Here is a 14,610-nt window from a genome sequence, read left to right as displayed (position 1 = left end):
GTTATAGTATTCACAAATTAGAACGTTTTTGTTGACATTAAACTGCCCATGTACAACAGCAAAAACAGAGTAGACGTGTGTTACACTTTGTTTTTGGATTACATATTACATTTTTAAAGGTTAACAAAAGAGGAGTGAAACCTTAGAATTATTTGCAATAAACATAGAAATATCATGTAAAATATTTTAAAAACTATTGTGAAATATATTATCAAGAAAACAAACAACTATAAGTAAAATTAATAGATTAAGGCAAATTACGAAAAAGTGATTCATTGGGATTTTCCGGCCTTTCTGAAGGAGGAGGTTGGGGATGAGCATACCCGTATGGGGCTGGGTAAGGTGCAGGGTTATACTGGGGATAAGAGTGACCATATTGGTGAGACAGATGATGTGGGGGAGCCTGAGTGTTGGCCTTCGCTAGCTGGAAAAGTGCGATCAAATAGAGACCAGATAAATTCCTGGCTCTCCTTCTGGCGCTCACAAGCATCTCTGTAAAATTGCTCCAGAAAATTGTTCTGCATATTTTGGATCACCGGCATGTTACGCTCCATGCGAGCATCTTCCCTTGCTGCAAAAGATGCATCCATTTGCTCAAGTTTTTCCAGCAGAACACTCGTCATGGCTTTGGCTGCCTGCTCAGTTTTATTTGGCCGCCTCCTCCTTGGCAGTACCGTATATACTGTGGGCACAAGAGATAGAATAATTTATTCAAAATGCCATTTGCAGCAAGGATATACAAAACAGCAGCGATTTTAGCAAGCGTGTTTGTGGTACCCTCCCACCTACACACTGCATACACACTGCAACATTTAACATTTTTAAAAATTGTATTTTTTTAAAATTCATTTACAATTTCAAATGAGTTTTGATAAGTGATGATCAGAAAATGTAAACAGGGAAGTCACTGCCTCCCATGCCTTTAATTTTGTACTGTTAATAATATATCAATGTCACATAATCCTCGTAAAGGCTGGGTTGCAGTTGTTGCACCCTCACTAGTTGAAGGTTGTGCCTCAACAGCCACCTGTGTTGTAGGCGATCGGTGGATCAGCCGCCATGGGTGTAGGGTCATCCCCAAACAATGTTGGTGACGGTGGCGGAGATAACCGTCCCTCTGGGTTCACTATAGCAGGCAGGGGTTCGGCTGCACAGACCTGGCTAGTTTCAGCTGCAGTCAGACTAGATGACAATGTCACAGGTCTGCTTAATGCAGTATGGCCAAATGCATTGGCACACAGCTCAAAGAACTTCCAGTCCATGCGGGCAGCACCACTGCGATTTCTATTGTGGTTGTTCACCTTATGAAATTGCTTCTTCAGTGCCTTCAGCTTATTGACGACCTACTGTTGGCTCCTGATGAATCCAGATGCAGCCAACATTTTGCTGATGTTGCGATAAGTTATCGCATCCTTGACAGTGCCAGTTATCTGTTTACGTATTTCTTCCTCACCCCTGATCCGCAGCAACTCCATTACTTCCTCATCACTCCAGTTTGCCATGATACCTCCAAAGTGAAAGTAAAGTGCAGTATAGTACACTTTGCTGATTATTAGCTGCCTTTTCCTCAAAGTGTGCAGGACAGTAATGTAAATACAAAGACATGTGCTCTGTGTGCAGGCTGGTCAGCTGACTTGAAAATGCCAATCAGCACTATTTTCTCTGACCCGAGTCGAATCTGTACCATTTAAGAGCCAAATAACCCGGCTCCGACCCGTGTTTAACCCTTCTTTTAACCCGGGTTGAAATACCGGGTCAGTCGACCCGGGTTATTCATTTTGGTGCATTTTAAAATCATATCTACCCGGGTCGACCCGGCAACAACCTGGGAATAACCCGGGTTATTTTGGCGATGTGAAAGGGGTATAAGAGTGCAAAAAAGGGGCGAAATAATAAATGGATAATAAATCATATGAAAGTGAAAAGAATACACACAATTAAAATTGCTATGCACCATGGATAACCACAGTAATATAATAACATTGGTAGCAGAGGGCATCCCTCGATTCTACCTATAAGACTAAGTATAACAAAATTATGATATAGATGAAAGAGTTGTGTACTTATACACCTGGGATCTGGTGTTTCCTGTCTTATAAATATATAGAGGCCAGAAAATGAGAGTCCCCAGTACTGGCAAAATGAAGTATGATAAGGTGCTTCTGCTTTTAGAGCCAATTCGCACCATTGTCCCTGGTGCCTAACAGCAGCGCAGGGAGTCCCGGCGGCTGGCAGTAATGAGAGAGCAGTAGGGAGTAGAAGGAAGTACCTGATACTTAGGGCCTGATTCAGAGCCGCTCGCTATTTGCGGTCGTTCATTCTAAAACAAGGGGTGGCTATTCAAATGAACCGTTCGCTAATTGCGGTCTGTTCACGCCTCTAAGTCTGAACGAGCGAGCAAAACTTGCGGTTGTAATTTTGTAAAATACACCCCCTGGCCGCTCGCATCCTACGTCATGTCCGCTATTTATAAGATTAATCGAGCACATCGAACAGCGTATGAACTGCTCGCTATTCTTGTGGCTGGTTTTTTCAACCGCTATTTTGCGAGTTCGGAGTAAAAAAAAACCAAGTGACGTGGTCAATGACGCTGCTGTATTAATTATGCACTCCCTTAAAACGCCCGTTTTGACCTTTAAGCACGCCTGCGATCTAATTCCACACCCCCGTTTTCAAGCACCTTCCCCTGTTACCACCCACATACGCCTCCTTCTGTCACTCAAAATAGGAGGCATTCGCTATATAGCGAATAAACGATTTTCGTCCGCACTGACTGGTTCGCGCATGCATATTAAAATCCGTACGCATGCGCAGATGTGCGAACATCGGTCAGAACGAACGAGCGGCCGCTTACGAGCGCCTCTGAATCAGGCCCTTAGTCTCCATTCATATGTGGTAACCGTGGTGCGGGGGTCCAGAGTGCGCACTGAGGAACCCCCAGCAGGCTGACCACTAAAGGAAGCAATTGTTAGACAGCCACAGGTGAGCGGATACCTCGATTGCTAGACTGCAGGACTGTGTACACGCAGCAGCCGTAGTGTGCAGCAGGAGCGCTGGGACCTGTGATTTCATACAGGTCCAGGTAAGACAATAACAGCGGCTGACTCACCACATAGAGTGACATTTCTGATACAACCCTGGAAACAGGATAGATATATCCTTAGCAGGATTTTCAGCTGCAAGTGACATTTTTTTCCCTAAACCAAGGTGCCAAAAGCTGACTATCTACTTTCACACAGAGACAATTCAATTAGCCTCAGTCATTATTATCCTCACAAAGCTATCCAGTTGTGACATTTGCAGCAGGTGCTTGAGATAAGGCTACTATAAGTCCTTATTTATAAGTGTGGATGTCTGATATTGCATGTTTATATTCATTGTAATTTTATATGTGTATTTTATTGAAATATTTTAAATTTTTTTATATATAATTTTTTTTTTTAGTTTAATTCTATTTATTAAATGTACATTGTTTAAGATCGAGTTTTTGACCTTTTCATTCTCTGCCATATTGCAATCCATATTTATGTAGAAGCGCAGAATCCATATGTATTGTTCAGTATAGGTAATTTTTATTTCTGTGTAGTAGCACAAACTCACAGAGGGATTCTGCAGCTGTGAGCTAATTAATGAGCAACCCATAGTGTTTATTTAAAGTGTACACAGAGCTGGGGCAGTTTTTCCTATACTTTATAACTGAGGCCTTGTTATTTGTTTACTCAGCTTTGGAAGTGTACCAATGAAGACCATGTGTCAGCGGCGTATCTATAATAGGTGCAGGGTGTGCGATACACACGGGCCCCCGGGTCCAGGGAGGGCCCGCACCACTCACCTTACACCCATATTATGTAAAACTTACCTCTCCGAGGTCCCGCGTTGGGTCTCCCAGTGCTGCTCAAATGCCAGCAAATGTAAATTTTTCTGGAATTTTTGCGAATGCGCTGTGAGGAAATGGCCGGGAAAATGGTGGCCGCGCCATTTCCCCAGCGATCTGTGCATGCATAATAGATTCCGGGCATACTCTAGTGCCCAGAGTCTATTGATCCTGCGGTGGCCGGCCATTCACGTCAGTCGGCTGCCGGCCACTGGGGCTAGAGGAGGGAGCACGTGACGGGGGATGCACGTGGACCCCCTCATCTCTAAAGACGCCCCTGCCATGTGTGGTTATCTGGTGGTTGTTATTGGCAATGTATGATGCGGGATGTCACTAGATATTGGCCTCCTGATGTAAATGTTGTTACTAATATAGGTCATCTGTAGGGGATGTGTTCTCTCTATGTTCAAAGGATCCCCTTCAGTTCAAGATCTCTGTTAAGGCTATTTGGAGTTTCATTATCCATAATCTCTTTATTCAACTTCTTGTTGAAGTCTTCCCCTCTCTAGTTACTGCAGCTTTTATTTTCTTTAAACCAATAAAGGTGAGGAGGCTTGGATCTTGTTTGTATGCCTGTCACATGTGTTCTGATACACTGTGTAGTCCACTAATGATGTTTCTTCTGTCCACTTCTGCTTTTGAGAGTTATAATGGTTTTGCCTACGTATTGTTTCAGAGGGGTATTTAAACAGCAACTCTCTTGGAGTCGTAAGTAATGAAGTCTTTGACCTTGAAGGTTTAGTTTGTAACCTTGGAGTAGAATGCTAGAATGGGTTTTGTGGTGATAGCTGTGATGGTTTTGCAGTTTTTGCATTTTGCAGCAGTGACAAAAAAAAGTTGTGTTAGAGATAATTATTCTGCTTATTGAATAATAATATCATAAAAAATATATATAAATATAAGCTAACATCAGTAAAACAACCAATATACTGTACTCAAACCTAACAGTGAAATGTAATTAGTTGCGGGGTTTACTTCCTGCATTAATCCACACAGATGGCCTTTTCCTCACAGTTCAGGAGCTGCGGGGAAAAGTCAGAAAGAAAAGACATTAGCGGGGGTTAACGCGCTGGGACGCTGGGAAATTTATGCGGAATCAGTGGATTAGTGTGCGTTAACCCGCGGCAGAGATAATTAGCCAATTGAATTCTCTCCTAAACCATAGTTATTATAAAAATGGCAGCATTATTTAAAACATACTCCAAGGGCGGCATTCAATTGTTTCTCATACTCCTGTTGAGCGCGATCAGCTGCTGGCGCACCATTTCAGCTCGCAGCCTCAGGGGGGTTTGAGCTGAAATGGTCGAAAAGTGACCTGTTTGGGCGCCCAAACAGCATTTTTCATGATCCTGCCCAGCCCTTTGGTCGGGGGTCCATTTTACTTGGCTAAACCCGACCACTTTGGGCATGATCAGTGCAGAAAATAGCAACAATTGAATAGCGCCCCATGATCTCTTGTCACTGGAGATCAGGTGCACTATAACAATTGAATACTGCCCCAAGAGTGATGAAAATTGCACATAAAAGTATTTTTTCATAATGAATGACAAAAAACACACAAAAAAAATCCAATTACTGTGTAGTCACCAACAATAGAAATCAATTTCAATAATAGAATATAAGTTCATATGAATAAATAATTGCTCATACTCTAATGCAGTGGTTCCCAAACTTTCTTGAATCATGGCTCCTGAGAGTATTAGCATTTTTTTCAAGGCAGCCCTATGCCAAAAATGTCTTATTAAGAAATTCAGGAAAATTATTAAATTAAGTATATTGTGTTTACCTGTATCGATTCCTGCTTGTCTATACCTTCTAAAATTGTCGCTATTTAGCATTATGAGTCGCACAAGAAATAAATGTTTTCAGACTTTGAGTGTGGTTCCAAAGCACAAGAAGTTATTATTCAATATAAAAACAGATGGTTACACGCTGTGATCTAGTGCCCCATTAGTGCCCCCAGTATAAGTGCCACAGAGTATAAGTGCCTCCAGTATAGGTCCCCTCTATTAGTCCCCCCAGTATAAGTACTCCCAGCATAAGTGCCCCCTGTATAGGTCCCCTCCATTAGTGCCCCAGTATAGGTTACCTCCATTAGTGCCCCCAGTATAAGTGCCCCCAGTATAGGTCCCCTCCATTAGTGCCCCCAGTATAAGTGCCCCCATTAGTGCCCCAGTACAAGTGCTCCCAGTATAAGTGCCCCCATTAGTGCCATCAGTCTAAGTACTGCCAGTATAGAAACCCCCACCCCAACAAGTACACACTGAAAATTAAACAATAAATAAAATAAAAATACTTACCTGAATCCACGCTCCTGCCGCCATACGCATGTCAGTCCTCCCAGGCTGGCGCGCTTTGCATTATGGGAGAGGCATCATGATGTCTCTCCCATTACCCACTGCAGGAGCCGGAATGGAGCCAGCTCTTGCAGTGGGTGCTGCAGCAGTCAATGAGAGTCTATCTGACTCTCATTGGCTGCTGTTTAAGACACACATCACCTCCAGCACTGGTGGCGATATGTGTGCAGCAGCATCAGCCAATGAGAGTCTGTCTGACTCTCATTGGCTGCTGATTAACACACACATCGCCACCGCGCTGGAAGCTATGTGTGTGTTAGAATGCACAGCATGAGTCCGCCTGCCACCCTCCTCATGGTGCTATTGGGCAAGTGCTCAGGGGAAGGGAAGGGGCTCAGCTGTGCAGCACAGGACCAGCACTGGGAAGCCTAGCACCAGTCCTGTGTAAATGTGTAGTGCTGACCGCACACACTGCAGTCAACACTACACTGGCTAACTAGGACGGGCCGGTACGGTGGCCAGCGGTGCTCCCCCTGTGCCGCCAGCCCCATGGTGCCCAGGGCACATGCCCCACTTGCCCTGCCCTAGTTACGCCACTGCTGATAATCCTGATGAATCTGTGTTTATTAATGTGCATGTGCATGCTGATGTCAATGGTGGTAATGCTGAGAGGTTTAGGAACAGTGACATGTCTAACAGTTGGCCTAATCCTCGTGGCACTGGGAATAATGCTGAGGTTTAGTTAAGTAGTGTTACTAAAGTGTCTTAACACTTCCCCTTGCGCCTCAGACTGATTTAAGAAAGGCCCAATGGGATGATCCTGCTTTAAAAAGGGCATTTGAACAGGCTCTTTCAGTGGATGGTCTCCTGTTGTCACATGTAACAGAGGTAAAGTATCCCCATGTTGTGTTGCTTAGAGAGGTTTTATATAGTCTAGACAAGCACTAACAATTGGGGGAGATGATATAACAGTTGGTGGTGCTGGGCCCTTTCAAAAAGCAGTTTCTGGCTGTAGCCCATGCAGTTCCTTGGGGTGGTCATTTGGGATGGGATAATAAGGTAGAGAGAATAACCTCCTGGTTCTATTGGCCAGGTGTTTATGCTAAGGACTCTTGGTTTTGTTCCACTTGCTCAGAATGTCAAAAGACAGCGGTGAACCAACCATCTTCCCGCTGATCACTCTCGCAATTGTAGGAGTGGCGTTTGAAAAAATAGGTCTTGATTTAGTGGGCCCAATGGAACCACCGTCTAAAGGCTATAAATTCATTTTAGTTGTGGTTGACTATGCCACCCATTATCCAGAGGTGTTACCCTTAAGGTTCGCTACAGCCAAACAGGAAACATCTAAATTATTGGAACTGTTTTCTGGGGTTGGGTTACCTAAAGAAATCCTTACCAACCAAGGGACAAACTTTATGTCCAAATTAGTGCACGGGGTGTTAAAAATTAAATGTGTCAGAACCTCAGTATATCATCCCCAAATTGATGGCTTAGTTGAAAGATTCTACCATAGACTATGTTAAAGCCTATGTTAAAGAAGTTTATAGAGAGACAGAAAAAAGGTGGGATAAGCTTCTACCCAATTTGTTATTTGCAATCAGGGAAGTGACCCAAGCTTCTACTGGCTTTGCCTCTTTTGAGCTTCTTTATGGGAGGAAACCTTCTGTGGGAAGCATGGGAAGAACAACCAATAGAGGGCAAAAGCATCCTTCAATATGTGATCCAGATGTTTAATTACATGGACCTACTAGGTCAATTACTAGCAAAGTGGAAAGGGACATTTGAAGTAATTAGAAAGGTTGGTGAAGCAAATTATGAGGTGTCTTAACGTGACTCTCATAGAGGTAGGCAGATCTACCATGTTAACCTGTTGAAAGCATGGAAGGACCAAGAGGTTTTTTTGTAGACCCTGGTAATGGCCATAGTGAAATTGGTCTACAGATTCCCCAGTCTGATGGGGTCTCTCCCTCCCTTGAACCTTTGGATTCAGGCAAATTAAAGCATTCCTTGGGGAACCTTATTAAAGAGTTCTCAGATGTTTTTTTCTGAAAAACCAGGGAGGACCAATTTATTTATACATGACATTGTAACCCCATGAGGGGTAGTAGTTCAACAAAGACCCTATAGGCTTCCATGGGGAAAACAAATGCAGTTAATCAAGGAAGTACAAATTATGTTGAAGTTAGGGGTAATTGAGGAGTCGTCTAGTGACTGGTGTAGCCCCACTGCCTTGGTCTCAAAACCAGATGGTTCTACAAGATTCTGCATAGACCACAAACTTAATGTAGTGTCCAAATTTGATGCCTACCCAATGTCAAGGGTTGATGATCAGCTTAATAGGTTAGTTTCGGGCAGATATATTTCTACCCTTGATCTTGCGAAGGGATTTTGAAATATGGAGTTGACGGAGGAAGCTAGGAAGAAAATTGTTTTTTCTACTCTGTTGGGCCTCTATTAGTGGAAAACTATGCCATTTGCATGGTGCCCCAGCCTCTTTTCAGATGTTAATGGGCCGGGTGCTTCGTCCTCATCAGAATTATGCTGCAGCATACTTTGATGATATTGTTATATATAGTCAGCATTGGAATGCCCATATTAATAGGTTTAGGGCTGTTCTTCAGTATTTGCGAGAGATAGGTGTAACTGCTAATTTGAATGTGTTCTAGGTAAAAGTGAAACCAAGTACTTAGGGTATGTGGTGGTCAGTAGGTGTCTGAAGCCCCTTGTGAGTAAGATACAGGCACTAGCCAATGCCATGGTTCCGACTACCAAGAAAGAGTTAAGGTCCTTCCTGGGCTTGGCGGGCTATTACAGGAGGTTTTTGCTCCCTTAACAGATTGTTTGAAAAATTATGCCCCAAGTAAGCTTGAGTGGTCTAGGGACTGTCAGGTCAGTCTGTGTTCATCACAATTAAACATATTTTGTGTAAAAGCCTGGTTTAAGATTTTACAAAGCCATTTTACGTACAAACAGATTCTTCAGATGTGGTCTTGCTGGCAGTTTTGTGTTAGGCATTTGATGGCATTGAACACACTATTATATATCTTAGTAGAAAGTCATTCCCACGGGAAACAAGGTATTCTCTAATAGAATAGAGGCTTTGAGATATTGGGCCAACTGTAATAGGATGAGAGGTTTCCCACACTTTTTAAACTCTGGCCAATGTAACAGAGTCCAAGAACATGCAAACTGGCATGTTTTTTAGACTAAAAACACTCTCATGATTTAATCTCTCATCCAGATGTTTTCCCATTTTTCAGATACAACTCAACCAATGTAATAGTGTGAGAGTTTACTGCTAAACCCTCACATTTTGTCAATTTTCACCCTATTACATTTGGCCAATTATTTTTGTGTGGCCAGATTTATCATGGTAACAGATCTTGCACCATTAAAATGGATGCACACCATGAAAGGCTCTAACGCAAGACTGATAAGGTGGTATCTTGCTCTCCAGCCTATTTCTTATGATGTCCAGCACAGACAGGGATATCTACATAGGAATGCAGATTTTTGTCCTGAACAGGGCTGGAGAGTCAGGCTTCCGCTGCTTGCGATTTAGGTTCTGCCTTTAATGGGGGAGGTACAGTATGTAGCAGAGTGGGTCTTTCCCACATTCTGAGGAAAGGGTTAACCTCCTGTAGCTAGGGTGGAACCACACCCTTTCCTCAAATTAGACTAAGGTATAAAAACCTTGTTAGATGAGTTAGTCAGGGGGAATGTGAGGGAGAGTAGTGTTCACTCTAGCTCCGGCGGCAGGCAGGGTGCCGGAGCTAGAGAGGGCAACTTTGTGCGTGCGCACCCAAAAAGTGGGTGTGGCCATAAAAGAGGGCGTGTCTATAAGATGCATCCCTTTTTTGTCATACTTGGGGGCGTGCCCGGCACTTATGGACATGCCGGGCAGCCCCCAAGCGCTGCAGACAGGGAGAATAGATGCTGGGCGCATGCGCCCGGCGTCTATTCTCCGGCGGTGACCGGATCACCACACATTTCTCCACCTGCGGGACACTGCATCCCACGGGTGAAGACGGAACCCGCAGGCTGTGAGGGCAGGGCGCTTTTTGCCCTCAAGAAGGAGGGCAGGGCGCAGCGCCCCGCTAAAACAGCCTAGCAGGAACGCTAGGAGAGGTTGCACCTTCGGCAGCCCTCTCTATGCTGGACAATCTGAACCCTGACTCTGCTGTGAATACTCTGCTCGTTTCAACTGCTGTCTCATATATGCTGAACTATTGTACCTGAACTGTTGTTTGCCTTGTGTAAGAAGACATTAAATGGACTCCGCCATTTCAGTCTGCAATGAAAGCTTAATTGTTTGCAAAATTTCAGTCTCCCATTAGACGCTCGGAACTGACCCGCAACAAGCACACAATACATTTACGCAATATGAATCATGTGGGCACACTCCACATGTTTAGTATAAACCTACAGTAAATACAGTAAGAGCTTGTCCAAATATGATGTGCGTTCCAATTTGAAACGCATTACTATATAAACACCAAGGTGCTTCGCTGAAGAATGTACAAGTAAATGGTGAGGGAGCTCTTGAAGGACACATGTATACAATAAAATATATAGAAAAATACACACCCATATAATTAATATTTGGAAATACTTTTTTTAAATTTTACCTGAAATTGTAAAGATAACACACTTGTGTGGAAATTTTAAAAATAGAAAATAGAATAAAAGTAGAAAAAATACCACACCTGTGTGTACTAATGTGTTAATATTAAAATTTGAAAGAAAAACAAAACTAAGCTCATAGATATAGAGCAATACTTAAGAAAGATATTAAGCAGATTATTATTAAGTAATAATAGTACCTAAAGGAAACATAGGTATAGTTTGGAAACCTGGCACCCAGAGAAAGTGCATTTGACAATGTTCACCACAATACTGAAGTGTGGCACATGCCTCTCAGACCACTTCACCCCCATGCCCCTTAAATGTTCCTCAAACATCCCAGAATAGTTAAAAAAATTGTAAAGATGAAAAAATACTTTTTCTTTTTTAAGAATATTGCAGTGGCACAAGTAATGCCATATTAGGTTTGAACAGGCTTCCAATACAAAGTTAGTTTGAATTTGAACATGAGAAAAAGTCCTGATCATTTATTTAAAAAAATATATTCTTTTCTGCTATCCTTGGATCAATTGTTTTGTTGGATGCAGTTGTACCTCCATTTGTACACTCCACTTCTGGTCATCAGTCTATCTATGACATCCAGAAGAGGAGGATGGAAAGCTATGACAAGGGGAAGATGAGTGGGAAGAATGTGTAGCACAAATGGAAAGAGGGTGGGGTGGGTACATGGGATTGGGTAATAGATGAAGGGAATGATGGAAAAGAAGTAGGAGGATGAGATTCAATGGGGGGACAAGGAAGACCATCAAACAATAGAAAAAAAAGAGTTAGGTGGGAAAGGGACACATAGGAGGCAGTGAAACACATAGGGACTAAGGAAGAGGGGAAAGGGCATATATGTAGAGGTGAACAGAGGCACATATGTGGAAGGGTGCAGTGGTACATACGGGTAGGGGGAAAGTGGCACACATCAGTAAGGGAAGAGGTGAACACAATACCGAATACAACTACAAAATAGAAATGAGGGAGCTTATGCACCTGGTCCATGGTGGCCCACTGAGATAGGTGATCCCCTGATGGGAGCCGGGAGAAGTTGTCCCATCTGCCTTCTTCTTAATTTGTTTTGTCTGATGCTGATGATCTCAGCTGTGATCTTAAAATGTTACCTTCCATACTCCCTGTGTGAGGTTCTGAATTTGTTGTGGACCTGGGGGGGTGATAGGAGCAGACAGAGAAGCAGACAAATGAAAAAGTGGAGTTTTTAATAAGTGACTTAGAAGACATGGGAATGGCAAATGAAAAAGTCCAGGTACAGCACTAAAGTGCACTTGATAACTGTAGTGGGGGTTAATGGGGAAATGTCCAGATAGTGACAGGCAGGAACAGTTCAGTAAATAAGTATGGTGAGCTGAAAACAGAATGCAGGTATGGTGAGCTGAAAGAAGAATGCAGGTATGATGAGCTGTAACTGAATGCAGGTTTGGTGAGCTGTAACTGATGCAGGCAGAGGTAGTGAAGTCCAGCTGTGAGTGAAATGAAGCAAGGTGCAGGGAAACAGCAGGTTCAGGTACTCAGGCAGGTAAGCAGGTATATGGAGGGTGCAGGGTAAGTCCAGCAGGTTGGAGCAGGCAAGTAGCGTAACAGACAGGCAGGCAGGTAAGGCACAGGTACTCTCTCTCTCTTGCCGAAGCTGAGAAACACGTTGCACTGGCAAAGGAAGGAAGGCTCTGGACCTTCCTAAATACTCAATGCCGCACTGTGACTGGCTGGAATGAGCACATGACCTACCAGGATTGGACAGCCGGAATCACATGGCCGCAGGCAAGATGGCTGCGCCCATGCCAACTGAACAGAAACACCGCCAGACCTCACCAGGCCTACTGACAATGTGCCGCACAGAACCACGCGCCACCAATGCCCCTCGCCAAACACCAACACCGCTGCCAGAGGCCCCCACCATAACGACCTCACAGGTAACACTCGGTGACTACCATGCCAAGAAACCCTCTGCTTGCAGGTATGAAATCCATGTTATTTAATCCAATAAATGTAATCTAAGTTCAAATTGTACAGTACCAGTACATATACAGTAGCCAATACAGTTTGTACCTGTGCTATTTAATGTAGTGTTTTAGCAATTTTTAAATAAATAAAATTGTGATGTTTAATAGTTGACTTTTTACAGTATGTTACTCTATAACAGGGTCTGATCTATGGTTTTGCTTTACTAGGAGCAGCATAGAAGTACCTTCCCCTCTACACTTTGTAATAATACAAAATCACACCCCAGATCTCTGGTGGTATTATCATAACAGTATACTCCTCCTAATCTATATTGTGTCAAAATAAAACCCCTAATCTATTGGGGTAAGCAATTAAATTAATTAACCCTTCTGTGGACCCTAATCCTTCTTCTAATTGGTAAATATTTCCAGGAATTCACCAATCAGAGTGTCAATCCCACTACTCTGATTTGTCAATGGCTAGTTCCATCCACCAGTCAGTGTGTTATTAGGTGTGATACAGTCATACCTAAATATGGCTGTGTATGGCAGCTAAAAAGCAATGGATACCTCCCAGCTCTTCTGTTTAAAATACAATAAAACTACTAGACCCTTTGCTTTGCTTGCAATCACATCTATATGGTGTGGGGTCAGCTCTGAAAACATTGAAATTAGGAATGAGAGCCGACCCTTGTGTTTTAGTTTTGGTTTTGGAGCTGCATTTTTTTTAAAAAATTGATAAAAACTGCTAAAATCACATAATTTGGGCCTTTTTGTTCCAACATTATTATTAACCTCAATAACATTATTTATAACTCGTTTCCAGTCAATTTTGACCACCTTACAAGGCACAATATTGTTTTCATCAAGTTCAGGCCCAAAATTTGCACCAAGCTAGCTGGCTGACTAGGCTAATTGGCAGCAGTGGGCGACAGAAACATGTGGCAGTTCAGCTTCCAACATGGCACATAAGGAAACATATTTTTTCCTTAATCAAGAGGCCTGGGGAAGATGGAGTATGTATGTAGTTGAAAGGAGGGAAATGAAGGGTTGTTTGGTGATTAATTTTTTGATTCCGAAGCAAATTTATGAGGGAAGAGGGGAGAGCATGGATGAACAATACAGTATGTCCCATGTTTTGCCCACAAAATCAACTTAATGGTTCAGAATATTTTTTAAAATTAAAGGGGCATGCAGAAGATGCTGTCTGTGGCCATAAACATTTCAGGAAATTTTTGGCATTCAGCAACCGCATGTCAAAGATTGCAGCAGATGTGGCAGTTCAACTTCCAACATGACACATCAGGAAACAAATGTTTTTATTATTCAAGAGGCCTGAGGGAGTTGGAGTATGTATGTAGTTGAAGGCAGGGAAAGAAAGATTTGATTAGTAGTATATTTAATTTCTTTTTTTGATTCTGGAGCAAATTTATGAGGGAGGAGGGAAAAGGAGGAGGGGAGGAATTTACAAATAATATTTAAATCATTCACATCAGTCCTTGCCCCAAAAGAATCCTTGAGCACTATGTCTGCTGCTGCTGGGAGTGGCTTTTCATCCCAGGAGGGGACCAGGAAGACTACTAGTAGTACTTTAAAAAACAATTGACAGTTAAACAATCCTTTGCAAGGGGGAGCAAGTATGACAGCAGTCACCCAGTTGCACAGTGGATCACTTATGCTATAACATCTATGCTGGTATTAGATGTGCTTCCAATATCTGCCAATAATGTAGTGCATTTTAGACAGTTAATTGAAGTCCTGTGTCCCCACTACTGAATCCCATCTAGATTCCACTTCACTAGAAAAGCAATTCCCAACCTGGCAGCAGCCCCTTGATAAACAACACAGCACC

General features: G+C 42.9%; 1 pseudogene; it reads right to left on the bottom strand.

Moving 5' to 3' along the window:
* Nucleotides 1-350: 350 nt before the first annotated feature.
* On the bottom strand, nucleotides 351-1,502 carry LOC148543004 (uncharacterized; annotated as a pseudogene).
* Nucleotides 1,503-14,610: the final 13,108 nt, after the last annotated feature.

Source organism: Taudactylus pleione, unplaced genomic scaffold (assembly GCF_031769625.1).
Source record: "Taudactylus pleione unplaced genomic scaffold, aTauple2 ptg000007l, whole genome shotgun sequence".
Taxonomy (NCBI): Eukaryota; Metazoa; Chordata; class Amphibia; order Anura; family Myobatrachidae; genus Taudactylus; species Taudactylus pleione.
Note: the sequence above shows the minus strand (reverse complement) of the source record. Positions and strands in the feature narration are given on the sequence as shown.